The sequence below is a fragment of the Oryza glaberrima genome, chromosome 1 (assembly GCF_000147395.1).
Source record: "Oryza glaberrima chromosome 1, OglaRS2, whole genome shotgun sequence".
Lineage (NCBI taxonomy): Eukaryota > Viridiplantae > Streptophyta > Magnoliopsida > Poales > Poaceae > Oryza > Oryza glaberrima.
Window position 1 is genome coordinate 16011235 of NC_068326.1, and position 15676 is coordinate 16026910.

Here is a 15676-nt window from a genome sequence, read left to right on the forward strand (position 1 = left end):
ATTTTGGTTGAGATTTTAGAAGGTGAAGAAAAAAAATCCAAGATGGCAGTATAAATTGGATGAGCAATTAGTTTTTTATAGATTAAATTCAACATTATAATATAACATGATATCATGAAAAAACTCATCTAGCATTCGTTAACCAAAATAACACATACTTAGCTAAATTGCTGCACTAAAATAGTACTCCCTTCGTCTAAAAAAACCAATCTAGGATTGGATTTGACACAATAGTATCCTAGGTGTGGTTTTTTTGTGAGACGGAGGAACATTCTTAAGTTATTGTATTAAGATGCACCCACTTGCTAATTGCTACAATAAGTCGTACCTACCTAATTCCAAATCGTTGTATCAATTTACCTTTTTGTAAGACTAGTAGTAGTGCACGTGCAATGCACGTATTGAAAAATATAAATTAAAACTATTACATAAAAAAGGAATTAAACCCCACACATTGTTTATGTGTGGCAATTGAATTTCGCTAGGTAGCCAGCAAAATATCCGCCATCAGAATCAATATACAAAATAAAAGTAAAAGTCTCAAACCAAAGGTTTGAGAAACTATGCTTTTCACGCTACTTAACTTCTCACCGCCTCCACCATCATGCCCGAATTAGGATCAAGCAATATGGATTGCTCATCTCTCTTGACCCCACAACCTCATTCGTTTGCCACACAGCAAGGTCTGCTGACTTTTTGTTTCACCTTCAACAAACAAAAAAAAACTAAAGAAATTATTTCTTAATTCTCTGTCAACAACCCATGGACTAAAATATGTCAAACCGAAAATAACAGGGAAGAATGAAGCTAGAATGGTATATAGCTTTTTATATCCACTGAATGGCTATGTTACAAAAGAAAGGAACAAATGTGGCTTCCCTTCGACAGTGAAATGACCAAATAAGCCAAAAGGTAGCTTGAACAAATGTGACTTCACATGCCAAGTGATTGATTTCTGAAATGGATAATAAGATTTGGATTTGAACCTGACAAGTTCACAACCACGTGCTCTAAGTGAAGTTTTACCATTCTTTCCATAGTTAATAGAAATTTAGTGTAAACCGGTTAATTGCAAAAAACTCAAATATTATTACACCAAAAGATGATCATCTTGTAAAATAATGAGCCATGAGAAATGTTGAATCTGGATAGCAAAAGAAAACCTACCTTTTTAATTTAAAGAAATCTAGCATTTTCTTTTCCTTCACCATATTTTCCACACCAGACTATAGCAAAAAGAAACACCACAAAAAACACAGGGACATTTGTGTCGAAGCAAGATTTCGACAATAATAAAAGAGGGTGGCTATCAAGCTAGGAAAGTGGATGGGTTTAGAGACAAGGGATTTTATACAGGTTCAGGCCTTCTTATTCAAGAAGTAATACCCTACTCCTGTCCGGGGATGATTCCGCCGAGTGTGTTATTGATTGTATAAATTGGAAAAAAGAATCGCGCCCCGAGAGGCACATGGACCCTCCTTATATAGGGGAAGGAGTCCGCTTTATAAAGTACCATCCATATCCTAACGGAATATGGGATTATAGATAAAATACAATCGTAACCGACTAGGATCCCGGGTATTTTCTTGACATATAAGTTTAGAATCTAACCCGAGTCCTCATAGAGATATTCTATCTATATTTGGTACCATATATCCGACTAAATTATAACTGTCATGTAGATATGGGGTATCCATAATCCCCACAGTAGCCCCCGAGACCTTCGCAGTTGACAGTAATAGCCTTCTCAAAACAAAAAACAGTAATTCGAGTGCTTCAATTCAACTTGCTCCAGCTTGCCGAGTGCTAAAATCAAAGACTGCGAAGGGCGAAAATAAAACATGGTGCATCGAGTAGATGCACCTAATTAGGTGTAGCCCCCGACTATGTGATTAGTTGAAAAACTAAACATATAGTCAAGAACCGAGTGGTTTTATAGCGAAGCACGCATGGTACTTAGTAAGAAACCCAGCCGACTGCTTCTCAACTTGAACATATCAAGGACAAAAAATACAAGAAGGGCCGAGTGATAAATACTCAAAGGTCCAAAAATAGACATGTTTGATAGGAATCCGAGTAAAAATCTCATAAAATGATCCACCAAACATGATAAAAAATCATGGTAATTAATGAGTCTAATAGCCTAGGCTGTGACTCTTACCATAACCAAAATAAGCATATAACATGCTAAAAGAATGACTATTAATAAACCAGTCATCTCAAATCAACCCAAACAGCTTTTGCAGTCTAATAAAGCTTACAAAAACGGTATAACACCTTTCTGTCGGGCACCTTTTTATGTGCATCATAATAATTCCAAAGAATTATTGAATCGCGTTAAAAAGGATTTTAACAGCATTGGGCCACACCATTGTGAACACAAATTGCCAAAGCAAAAAGTGCCTAAGTCCCTAAGGATCACAACGGGCCACGCTGGAAATAAGATTGGGCTGAAGTACTGTGCAGGCCCAGGCCTGTTAGCACTCCCGATACCCTAATTGCACCGAAGTGAAATAAAACGTCTCTTCGTCTTCCCCGCCGAGACTCTCGCCATTTTCCCCATTTCCTGCTACAGTGCAAAACTGCGCCGGCCAAACTAGGGTTCATCAATCCGCTCCAATCCATCCTCAAAAACTTCATGAAATTTCTCCCCGCATCCACCGCTCCGATTCCCCATCCCTTTCCAGCCGTATCTCGAACCAAATCAAACCATCCAGTTCACATTCATGGCGGAAGAAAGAGAAAGCTTCGAGAGTTAGTGGGCGCCCTCCGATGTGACGGAAGACAATCTGAAGGAGATGGTGGCGCATGGCGTTCTTCCGGCGAAAGAGATCATCGGGTGGTGACCGGCATTCGGTGAGGCATTCCCGACCGCCGATACAGACGAAATTGTGGTATTTGCTCATTTCTTCTATGGCGGATTTTCTCTTCCAACCTCAAGATTCTTCCGAGGAATTCTAAATTTCTACGGGATTAGCTTGCATCATCTGAATCCAAACTCCATAGTGCATATCGCCAATTTTATTCATGCCTGCGAAGCTTTTCTGGGCATTAGGCCTCATTTCGCCTTGTTCCACCGCATCTTCTTCCTCAAGCCCCAGCCAAACAAGAACAAACCATGCGTCGTTGGGGGTGCTGGTTTCCAAATCAAGGGAACCCTAAGCCAAAAATACTTCTCTATGCTCTTCAAAACCTCAAACAAACCCTGAGCCTGCTCTCCCCGAGTACTCCTGTCTTCCTCCTGTTTATCAGGATACTTGGAACTCACTGCCAATGGGGGATGAAGCTGTGCAAGCAGTAGAACTCATGGAACGCATGATAAAGCTGAAGGAACAAGGTTTGCAAGGAGAACAGATCACCCGGCACTTTATCAAGTGTCGGTTAGCCCCAATCAAAGAGAGATCCCGCACAACTTTTGAGTTCGACGGCAAGCATGATCCAAATCACGAAAATCCAGACTCTCTTGACTTTAAGGTCATGAAGGAAAGGATGTACAAGATCTTCTCAAATGCCATCGTCGTCGGCTATTCGCACTTGCTGCCAGTCGTGCCATTCAATGCCTTCAATCCTCCTCCATCGGTACGTATTCATACACTTCAACCTTTCTCAAAATATGATCTTGTTTTCTTGTTGAATCAGTTAACAATGAAGGATATTACACCCAGGAATTTGCTTTGATGAAGTTGGATCCCCCAATCGCTCAACGCTGATCTCCCTGCCACCAAACTGGGCAAGGGAGCGGTGGACCAAGAATTCGGTCTAAAACTCAACCAAGTGCTCCTGATCCAGTCGGCCAGCCAAATTCTCGCAAGAGGAAGCTGGTTCTGAGTGACGACGAAGACGACACTGCTAGAAAGCTTGGAGACCGAGAGGCAACCAAGAAACTGCCGAAGCAGGCTACTCCAAGGAAGAAAACATCTAGTCGTCCTGTGCCAAAGATCAGGAAGTCTACTAGGTGCAACTCATATAACGATCTTCCTTGCATTGATGCGCACCCATTGCGGTAATAATACTGATAATCAAATTTGCAGGAAACCATCTGATATAGATCCGTCTGGGAAAGACTCTGACCCGACTAACATGGACATAAGTTCTTCCAAAGAAACCGGGCCAACTGTTGAGGATCATCCAAGTGACAATCAGCCGACAACCGATAATGTAGAATCCGGTGATCAACCCCCGACTGAAAACCAGTCGGCCAAAGCCAAAGCCGGAGTTAATCAGGAGCCTCCGACTGGAAACCAGTCGGACGCAGGGCCAAGCCAAGAGATTCTAGAAGTCGAAACCCAAGCAGACAACCCTTGCGGACAAGACGCCAGCAATGACCAGAGATCTAGATCTCCTTTAAAGGCATCCGAATCCACTCATCCTCGTCCAAAAATCATTACGGGTAAACACTTTGTTTGAAACCATGTTGACCCAAGTAACTCTGATCAATTGTCTAACCTTTGTCAGTGGATACACTAGGGCCAATGATCAGTGATGAAGAAGAAATTCCCCGTATACAAGCAGCCGAAGATTCGTGCCCTCCCATTCTGGTCAAGTGGTGGGATGACAACTTGCAACCTCAAGGAATTGTAATAAACCGGCAAAAAGAAGACGAAGAGGTATGCCTACTGAAAAAGGCACTCAACCAAGTGACTCGCATTGTAAATGTAAGTTCCTTGACGCCTGACCTTAGCCATCTTGTTTGCCGTCTGGCCCGAGCGCTGATTAAACAGCTCTGCAGAGGATTCATCTTAGGAACAAGGTGAAAACCGCAACCCTAGAGAGACTAGTTCCTCATCTTGGAACCCTCGAAGCCACCAGGAGTCAACTGCACGAGGCTAGAGAACTTGCCAAGAAGAATGAACATGATCTGAGGGATCGGATTGCTGAGCTCCAGGAATCCAATTTTGAACTGAGTGGCTCATCAAAAGGTACGCGCAAACTCTGCCCAACTGATTTGTGCTGTTATCTCTGTAATCTTGATTAACCAAAGTTAATGTAGTGCAAGCTGCCAAGATATCTCAACTAGAGGAGCAGATCCAAACCCTGGAAAATGACAAGGCAGAGCTGGCAAGACAGAGGAATTCAGCTTTAAAGGAGGTTGAAGGTACCAATAATCAATACCTCAAAAGCCATTATCTTCTATATGCTGATTCATTAATGTGAATCTGTTGATGCAGACCGCAAGATCAAGTCTCAAGCACAGTTTGATGTCTTAGTTGACAAGATCAACAAGCTTGAAGGAGCCAGGGATAAAGTCGCTAATGCTGCTACTCCACTCATCCAGGCCATGTTATTCAATAACGCCGGTTCGAGTATACTTGATGCTGCCGAAATCTTCGAGAAGCTGAGAATCGCTCCAGATACTTACTTCAAGAACATCAAAGAAGCTGGAAGTATGGGAGCAAGTCTAGCGTTGGCGATGACTAAATCCCTTTATCCAAGAGTTGATATGGATGCCATTGATGGCTTTGCAGACGGGACGAGAGAAGAAGCTGCTCTTGACCTTATTATTGATGCACAGAAAGCCGCTAACAAAATTGCTGCTGACGTGGTTGAGAGATTCCAAGATGTCGACCTTCGGTCGACTGGGTCTGATAATTCAGATGATGAAAAAACTGATACTGATTGATGTACCCATGATTTTGATGATTAATGATAATGGAGGCTCAATTTGTACAATACTGATGAATATATGCTATGCTTGGTGTTCCATACTTAGCTTCTGATTTCTTAAAGGCCTTTGTCAAGCCTTATTGAGCCTAAAACCCGCAAAAGCTATTAAAAAACCTTCAGTCCTCATTGACTAAGTCGAAAGACCAAACAGGGCAATGATAAATCAAGTAAGCAAATTGAATTGATAAAAATCACACTCCATTATTATCATAGTAGCCCCCCGCCCCCCGACTGAAAACTTCAAGGAAAAGCTTGAAGTTAGCAGTCGAAGAGGAAAGATACAAACGAAATGCCTAAGCATAAAATCAACGAAGGTGTTCAATATTCCAAGAATTATTGATGAGAGTACCATCTTCGCGCTTGAGTCGATAAGAACCTGGCCGAGTGACTTCAGCAATTATGAACGGTCCTTCCTATAAGGGAGATAATTTATGCCGAGCCTGTGTGGTTTGAATTTTCCTCAGAACCAGGTCGCCGACTAAAAAGGCTCGCGATCGAACATTCTGATTATGATAACGGCGCAACCCTTGCAAATATCGAGTCGACTGAATTAAAGCTGCTTCTCAGGCTTCTTCTAGTCGATTGATGTCGTCTACTCGGCCCTCTTCATAGCCCTCCTCGTTGAAGTTCCGAAATCGTAGTGATTCAAATTCCACTTCACTCAGCAACATTGCTTCTGCACCATAAACCAAAAAGAACGGCGACTGGCCGGTAGCCCGACTGGGAGTAGTGCGTAAAGACCAAAGTACGGACGGCAGCTGATCTACCCACTTGCCAGCATAGGGACGTAGTCGGTCAAAAACGCGTGCTTTGATCCCTTGAAGTATCATGCCGTTAGCGCGCTCGACTTGTCCGTTACTCATGGGGTGTGCCACGGAGGCGTAACAAATTTTAATGCCAAAGTCTTCGCAAAAGTCTTTAAATGCTCCGCCAGTGAATTGAGTGCCATTATCAGTGATGATCCGATTAGGTACCCCAAACCGATGCACAATGTTGATGAAAAAATCTCTAGCTTTATCTGCTGTGATCGTGATGACCGGTTTAGCCTCAATCCACTTGGAGAATTTGTCGATAGCCACAAAGAGATGCGTGTAACCGCCGACTGCCCTTTTAAACGGGCCGACCATGTCAAGCCTCCAGACCGCAAACGGCCAGGACAACAGGATGGTTTGCAACTCTTGGGCTGGCAGATGAATTTGTCTGGCAAAAAATTGACAACCTTCGCATGTCCGCACAATCTTGTCAGCATCAGACACAGCTGTAGGCCAGAAAAAGCCTTGCCGATAAGCTTTGCCGACAATAGTCCGTGCAGCAGCATGATTACCACAAATACCAGAATATATATCCTTCAACAATTGTCTCCCTTCTTCCAAAGATACGCAGCGCTGCAGTATTCCTGATGGACTTTTCTTGTACAACTCAGTCTTATGAATAATGTAAAGTCTGCTGCGCCTGGAAATCCGCTCGGCTTCATTTTTGTCTTGAGGGAGTTCTTGTTTGGTCAAAAATTTCATGAGAGGTTCTCTCCAGTCGGTTTCAATCATGCTTACGCCTTGAGTATCCATGGCTTCAAGTGTTTCTTTTCTGGGCACGGTTGGTTCATAAAGATGTTCGACGAACACATCTGAAGGAGCTGCTTCCCGTTTTGAACCAAAATTGGCCAGCCTGTCGGCTGCCTCATTGTTATGTCGGAGGACATGGGTGAGCTCGAGTCCATCGAATTTATCTTCTAACTTGCGTACCTCTTGTCGATAAGCAGTCATATTATCATCTAGACAAGACCACTCTTTCATGACTTGATTAACAACCAACTGAGAGTCTCCACGGATGATTAGTCGGCGAATGCCTAGAGAGATTGCAATCCTTAATCCATGGAGTAGCGCCTCGTATTCCGCCACGTTATGGGACGCAGAAAAATGTATCCACAATACGTAGCTCAATCTTTCTCCAGTCGGGGAAATCAAGACGACCCTAGCTCCAGTGCCTGTAAGCCTCTTCGACCCATCAAAATGCATAGTCCAATGTTCCATCTTTTCCTCTGGCATGTCTTCTTGGCACTCGGTCCACTCGGCAAGGAAATCAGCTAACGCTTGTGACTTGATCGAAGTTCGTGGCTTGAACGATATGTCCAAAGACATCAACTCTAAGGCCCACTTCGCAATCCGTCCATTTGCTTCGCGATTATGAAGTATATCTCCGAGCGGAAACGATGTGACCACTGTGACCGAGTGACTTTGAAAATAGTGAGATAATTTCCTGACGGTAATTAAGACACCATATAATAACTTTTGAACCTGAGGATATCTTGTCTTGGAGTCGGCTAAAACCTCGCTAACAAAATAAATTGGACGTTGGACTTTTTGAATAAGGCCTTCCTCTTCACGCTCGACGACTAGGACCGTACTCACCACCTGGGAGGTTGCCGACACATATAACAGTAGCGGCTCTTGTGGATGTGGCGAGGCCAAAACTGGTGGAGTGGTGAGAAGTTTCTTGAAGTCTTCAAAGGCTTTTTGTGCTTCGGGTCCCCACTGGAAATTGTCAGTCTTCTTCAGCAGCTTGAAGAAGGGCATCCCCCGCTCGCCGAGTCGTGAGACGAACCGGTTGAGCGCCGCCATGCAACCAGTCAGCTTTTGGACGTCTTTTTGGGAGCTTGGCGGTTTCATGTTGAGGATGGCGTTGATTTTTTCCGGGTTGGCCTGTATGCCTCTTTGAGATACCATAAATCCGAGCAACTTCCCTGACGGTACTCCAAAGATGCACTTTTCCGGGTTTAGTTTCATCTTGAAAGCACGAATGCTTGTAAAAGTTTCTTCTAAATCCGCAATCAGGTCATCCTTCTGCTTGGTCTTGACGACTACATCATCAACATAAGCTTCAACATTGCGACCGATCTGAGTTGAAAAACATCTTTGAATCATGCGTTGATAGGTTGCTCCTGCGTTCTTTAATCCAAAGGGCATGGTGATGTAGCAGTAGGCCCCAAAGGGCGTAATAAACGAGGTCTTCAAGCAGTCGGATTCTTTTAGTCGGATCTGATGATATCCCGAGTAACAGTCCAAGAAGCTGAGTAACTCGCAGCCGGCCGTTGAATCAACCACCTGGTCAATGCGAGGTAACCCAAAAGGGTCTTTGGGACAAGATTTGTTGAGGTCGGTATAATCGACACACATGCGCCATTGCCCCGTCTTTTTCCGAACCAGGACTGGGTTAGCCAGCCAGTCGGGATGAAGGACTTCCTTAATGAAGCCTGCTGCTAACAGTTTGGTTAATTCCTCCTTGATCGCATCCTTCCTGTCCTGTGCAAAACGGCGGAGCGGAGTCGTTGCTCGATGGGTTTGGCGTCTTGCTTAACATGTAAAGAGTGCTCAATCACCTCTCTGGGAATACCAAGCATATCGAATGGTTTCCACGCAAAGATATCTTTATTATTTTGAAGAAAGGTGATGAGCGCGCTTTCCTATTTACAATCTAACTCAGCGCCTATTACAGCAGTCTTATCAGGATCGGAGGGATCTAAGGGAATCTTTTTCGTCTTGGCATCACCTTCTTCGGTCTTCGTCAGCTTGGTTGCAGGCACTTCTCCCTCGCTTGCCGTGGTTGCAGCCAGTCAGATCTCTTCGCGGGCGAGAGTAGTCTCGTGGGTTTGGGCCATCTCGCAACTTTCTTTGTCACATGTGACGGCCTGCTTGATGTCGCTCCGTAGTGATATGACTCCTCGAGGACCAGGCATCTTCATCATCATGTAGGTGTAGTGTGGGATGGCCATGAATTTAGCTAAAGCCGGTCATCCGAGTATAGCATGATATGCTGTCTCGAAATCAGCAACTTCGAAGCAAACATTTTCTATGCAAAATTCTCCCGAGTGCCAAAGGTAACTGGAAGAGTGATCTAGCCGAGTGGTGTAGCTGACAATACTAGGATAACACCGTGGAAGGGTGCATTACTCGGCTTTAATTCTGTGCGAGGAATCTGCATATCGTCTAGGGTCTTAGCGAAAAGGATGTTAAGTGCACTGCCACCATCGATGAGAGTCCATCGGAGCTTGACATTGCGAACCACTGGGTCTAGTACTAGGGGGTACCGCCCCGGGTGGACCACTCGGTCGGGATGATCCGAGCGGTCGAACTTAATTGCTATCTCTAACCACCGAAGGTATTGGGGCGTGTTAGGTTGAACCGCATTGATCTCCAGTTCTGTTAACTTCTGCTTTCTCTTAGATTCATAAGCCAGGGGTCCGCCGAAGATGTGATTGAGTTCTTTGCGGTGATCTTGAAAACCAGTCGGGGCATCGTCTTCATCATCTTTCTTCTTTGATGTGCCTTGATCTCCGTCTGAGGGCTTACGCGCGTTCTTGACATATTGCTCCGCAAACTGTTTGTAGACGAAGCAATCTTTGGCCACGTGGTTGGAGTTGGGATGATGCGGACATTTGGAGTTCATTATTTTGTCGAAGGTGTTGACGCGGGAACGTTGTCGGGAAGACGGAGAGGTGGTCGCCACAAGTTCTTCGGGCTTACGCTTGCGATCCTTGTGGTTGTTACTTCCACTCCCTCCTGCGGTCGGCGTATCCTTCTTTGGCTTCCAAGTGGTGCCCGACTGCTTGGACACCGTGATAGCATCTTCGGCTTTGGCATACTCATTGGCTTTTTCAAACATCTGCTTGACCGTCTTGGGAGGTTTGCGTCCGAACTTGTCGACTAGGTCCTCGTGGCGAATGCCTTTAGTAAAGGCGGCAATGATGACGTCGTCGGTGATGTCCGAGATCTTGTTGCGTTGCTCAGAGAAGCGTCGAATGTAATCTCGAAGAGACTCTCCAGACTTCTGAATGATGTTGTAGAGATCGAAGTGTGTGCCAGGCCATTCAAAAGTGCCATGGAAGCTAGCGATGAAGTGGTCGCGTAGCTCTGCCCATGATCCGATCGTGCCGCGGGGTAGCCCGTGGAGCCATGACCGGGCAGAATCCGCTAGGGCCACAGGTAGATAATTCGCCATGGCTTTGCTGTCTCCTCCTGCTGCGCGGATTGCGAGACCATAGACGGTGAGCCAAGACTCAGGGTTGGTGGTGCCGTCATATTTCTCGATTCCAGTCGGCTTAAAGCCGGCTGGCCAATCCACTCGACGCAGATCGCTTGTGAAGGCAGCAACTCCGTCCACGTCGTCGTCGTAGCGATCTGGTGAATGATGGCCTCTTGCTGCGCGGCGCTGGTTTATGGTGTCGCGAAGATCGATGGGGCGCCTTCGATGCGGGGAGTGTGGTCGTTCAACTCGGCGATCCCTATATCGTTCGGGAGGCGAACGAACAGACCGTTTATCGTGTCCCCTGCTCCTGCAACTAGATCCGGCGCCGGCAATGCTGAGGCTTGGCTGGTGAGTCTTGAGATCGAAGATGAGGGACTCGGCTACCAGTTGGGGTGCGGGTGCTTGCAGAGTTGGCTGGAACCGATGCAGCGATCATGGTCTTCGTCTGGTTCAAGATGTTGACAACATGATCGGCTTGGTTGAGTACGTCTTCCTTGAGGAGGGTGTCGAGGAGAGTGATTGCTGCAACCGCGTTCTGCTGGGGGTGCGAAAGACCGTTGTCCCATCGACGTCTTGTTGCCCAATGAGCTCTCTCGCTCACCGCCCAGATTCCAAGGCGCGTTGTCGTCGATCTTCAGCCTCCTTTGCAATCCGTTCGCGATCTTGTTGCTCACGCTGTAGTCGTTCTCGCTCCTGTCACTATCGCTCTTCCTGTAGTCGGCGACGTTCAGCTTCTTGTCGGGCGTGATCTTGGTCCGCTTCTCGGGATTGGCGCTGTTCCTCCGTTTCGTTGTCAGCCATGAATACGCCGAAGAAGAGGGGCGTGTAGTTATCCTCATAGCTGTCGTCGAAGTTGTCGAGGTCGCCATGGTCGTAGTGGTAGCCGAAGTCGTCGTAGTCGAGGATCTCGATTGGTCGAGAACTGACGCCGGAGGAGCTGAGGTAGCCATCCAACTCTTCCGTCGAGACTGTCCCAAGAGGTTGGAGTATAACGCCAACCTAAGCCGGAGCTCACCTAGATCTTCGAGTGGGAGATGTCTTGACTGTGAAGACAGCGGCCAAATCATCAGGAAGTTTCATCAGGATTGAGGGATAGGACCCGTCGTCTTGATCTGGTCGCGGAAAAGTAGATTGGATCTCGTCCTAGTGGTTTGAAGCCGACTCGGGAGAGATGATCTTGGAGTAGGCCTCGGCCGAGTTCGGAATACCGAACGGCACAGGGACCTGGTCTCTTCCCGACTGGTTGGAATCTGAGTCAAGGAGAGAGATCTTGCCGAAGTCGTTGGTGATGAAGTTGAGGCTGCCGAACCGGAACGTCTGCCCAGGAGGGAAGGCGAAGTCGTCGATGCCAGAAACGGAACCCATCGCACTTAGTCGGCAAAAACTTGATGCTGCCCCTACCTAGCGCGCCAACTGTCGAAGCAAGATTTCGACAATAATAAAAGGGGGTGGCTATCAAGCTAGGAAAGTGGATGGGTTTAGAGACAAGGGATTTTATACAGGTTCAGGCCTTCTTATTCAAGAAGTAATACCCTACTCCTGTCCGGGGATGATTCCGCCGAGTGTGTTATTGATTGTATAAATTGGAAAAAAGAATTGCACCCCGAGAGGCACATGGACCCTCCTTATATAGGGGAAGGAGTCCGCTTTACAAAGTACCGTCCATATCCTAACGGAATATGGGATTATAGATAAAATACAATCGTAACCGACTAGGATCCCGGGTATTTTCTTGACATGCAAGTTTAGAATCTAACCCGAGTCCTCATAGAGATATTCTATCTATATTTGGTACCATATATCCGACTAAATTATAACTGTCATGTAGATATGGGGTATCCATAATCTCCATAATTTGGTATAGGACTTAATATGTAGCATGCATAATTTAATGGATTAACATCGCTTTAGAATAAATATCTGCATGAAAGAAATTGAAGAATAACGAACATAGATATATACGAAAGGAGGAGTAGAGAAATAAATGGAATGTCCTGGTTTTTCTTGTGTAATATCTGTGTATCTCCAACCGTTTTCCAGAGTTTGTAATCCAGAATGAATAAGTCTAAAAGGTACTGCATTCTGACCATAGGACACACCGAAGTCTGAAATTTAATAAAAAAAATGTTCACCCGCAAAATAAGTATTTGCCCAATAGATTTCCGGTTTCTAATGTTCAGGTGTAAATGGTAGCCTATACTAATTCAAGTGAGATTACCTTCACACCACGGAGGGATTGTCTGAGAGGAGAGGAAAAGAGAAGATTGAGAAGATACGCAAAACGAGGTGAGCTATTAGCGCATGATTAATTGAGTATTAACTATTTTAAATTTCAAGAATGGATTAATATGATTTTTTAAAACTTTTCTATAGAAAATTTTTTAAAAAACGCACCGTTTAGTAGTTTCAGAAGTGTGCGTACAGAAAACGAAAACGAGGTGTTTTCTCTCCCAATCACTCAGGAACAAGAGTTGATAATGTTAAAAAGGTGAATTTTGGCATGTCGATAGCAAGTCCTTGGCCACTATAAAGACCACTCGTGGAGATGGATTTTTATCCCTCGAGAGGGCACCCTCTCATTTTGTGCATTTCATTTAAAAAATCATCAACAAATTTTAAAAAGAAATGTTAAGATAGATCAATATATGATATACCTTTCCACAAACATGTAAGTTAAAATTCGACTTTTACAATTTGAAACAAAAATAACAAATTTAACCACGATTTACGCATTCTATTCATTGTCAAATTTGTTGTTTTTATTTCTAATTATATAAGTTGAAATTGAATATGCATGTTTCTAATTTAGGATCTATATTTTTTTGTCTAAATGCAAAGCACATCTTGATGTGATTGTAGAAGAAGTTATCTTTTTTAAAAATTTGACTTATATAATTTGAAACGAACATGTAAGTTAAAATTCGATTTATACAATTCAAAACAAAAATAACAAATTTAACCATGATTTACACATTCTATTCATTGTCAAATTTATTATTTTTGTTTTTAATTGTATAAGTTGAATTTGAATATGCATGTTTGCGGAATGATATATCACATATTGATCTATCTTACTATTTTTTATTCAATTTTTTTGATAACCTTTTAAGGGACAAAAATGAGGAGATATCCCCTTAAGGAATGATTAGTGTTTCCCTACACTCTTCTCCTTTGCCTATGCATGCACACAACAATGAGAAACTAATGCGAAATGGCAATATGTCCCCCTGAAACTGGCCCTCAGATGTTTCTGTCACACCTACAAAAGCAGAAACTTTGATAATGTCACATGCTCATAGGCATAGCACCGGTCTAAGTGGCAATTATTACAGTAATTTTACCATCTATGTTTTCCTAATAATTATCCCATCCTCAAAAGAACATGTGATTGTAGAAGAAGTTATCTTTTTTTAAGGGAAAACACTGTAGGGAAAGCCCCCACAGTTAATATATTGAAAAAAAATAAAAGGAAAATAATTACAACATATTAATCCAATTAGTAAGTGTATCTCTCTCAAACAAATTAAGCCTATGGACTAAAAGGGAGAGATCACTCTTAAAGAGAACTCTCTAAGAGGAAACAAAAAGAGCAATATTATCAAAAATTAAACCATTTCTTTACTTCCATATGTTCCATATGTAGAAGAAGTTATCAAGGGACTACATCCAGTCAGAACCATATCCAACACATTCTAGGCCGATGTGCAATTAGTGGTGAGCTTTATGTCCTAAAAGAAAATGATGTTCTGATTTTTCCTATTATATGAATGTTCAGCCACATCATCGGTAGCCACTGCACTCTATCATTCAATGGGATCAGACATAAGGAAGAGGTACATCTGAAGGTTGAAAAATTTCTCAATTCAAATGGTATATCAAAACCCACAAGTTACACTTTCTCCAAAAGTAAAGAAAATTTTATGAACTTTCCGATGACAAATTTTACCTCATATGTGCATATCCGTTGGTTGGCTGTGATTAAAGGAACCATAACATTTAGTAACCAAGTTTAATCCTGGGAGTTCAGCAAATTAAAAAAATATATATAACATTAGTGAAAATCTATGTACAATACAGGAAGCAATTCAGATGAAGGAAATCATATGTATAAAATAAATCAAATGTTTTGGCAAAAAAAGAAGACATCAATACATCCATAACAACACAATGTCCCTATTCAGTGTGTATTTTACCTGTTAGTGCAGGCGATTGTGATACAGTGCTCTGTATGTTCATTAAAATAAGCAGAGGCCAGTCGCTTTCTGACCTTGGGTGACTATTCAAATCCAGTCGAGGCCAATCATGTTGTCAGGAAGTAGTAATCAAATTAGGACGTGTTTCAATAATCATTAACATAACATGTAAGCTGAAATAATGGAATTAGCACTCAATGGATTGATATTACTAACCCGCTGTCAAGAGGAACTGCGATCGAATTGGTCCGTCATTTTTTGTCATATGCGGACTCGAGAATGCTCTGGTGGCAGAATCACGGAGCAGCAAGGACTCCGACGGAAAACCACTTACTCCATGTCGTGCGGCAGCAAGGCTTGCCCCGCACGACGGCTAGTGGAGGTGACTTGATGACCCTTGGGGCGCGATGTAGCAGAGGAGGCTCAACGGATGGCAGCGTATGCACGGGATGGGCGACTGATTGAGCCCGTGGTGTGGCGGCGAAAGGGAAAACGAAGATTGGCGTGGCGCCGCAGCAACGAAGGGGAAGGCAGAGACCGGTACGGTAGTAGCGAATGCATGGATGGAAGCGGCTGGCGGGCTACGGTGCCAGAGACGGTCAGCGAGATTGAGCGAGGGAGAAGGCCGAGTGGTTTTAATTGCGGATGGCGAAATCTGAGTGTAGGTGGCACGACATCGAGGGCAATATCAAGGGGAGAAGGAAGAGTGCCATCGACGCTAGCCGACAGGGAACCACGATCGCCGTGATGGGCAGGCGAAGGGTAGGGATTTCACCATTGAGGCCATGTTTAGTTCC

At 44.1% G+C, this 15676-nt stretch overlaps 1 long non-coding RNA gene across 2 annotated transcripts; it reads right to left on the bottom strand.

Moving 5' to 3' along the window:
* Positions 1-382: 382 nt before the first annotated feature.
* Positions 383-15439, bottom strand: LOC127760597 (uncharacterized). Of its 2 annotated transcripts, none has more exons than XR_008015110.1 (4): positions 15096-15439; positions 14880-14962; positions 14633-14701; positions 383-705 (listed from the first exon to the last, which is right to left on the bottom strand). It is a non-coding gene; the product is annotated as an uncharacterized LOC127760597 (long non-coding RNA). The 2 variants fall into 2 exon arrangements; XR_008015111.1 differs by lacking the exon at positions 383-705 and adding an exon at positions 13870-13945.
* Between the last annotated feature and the right edge of the window lie 237 nt (positions 15440-15676).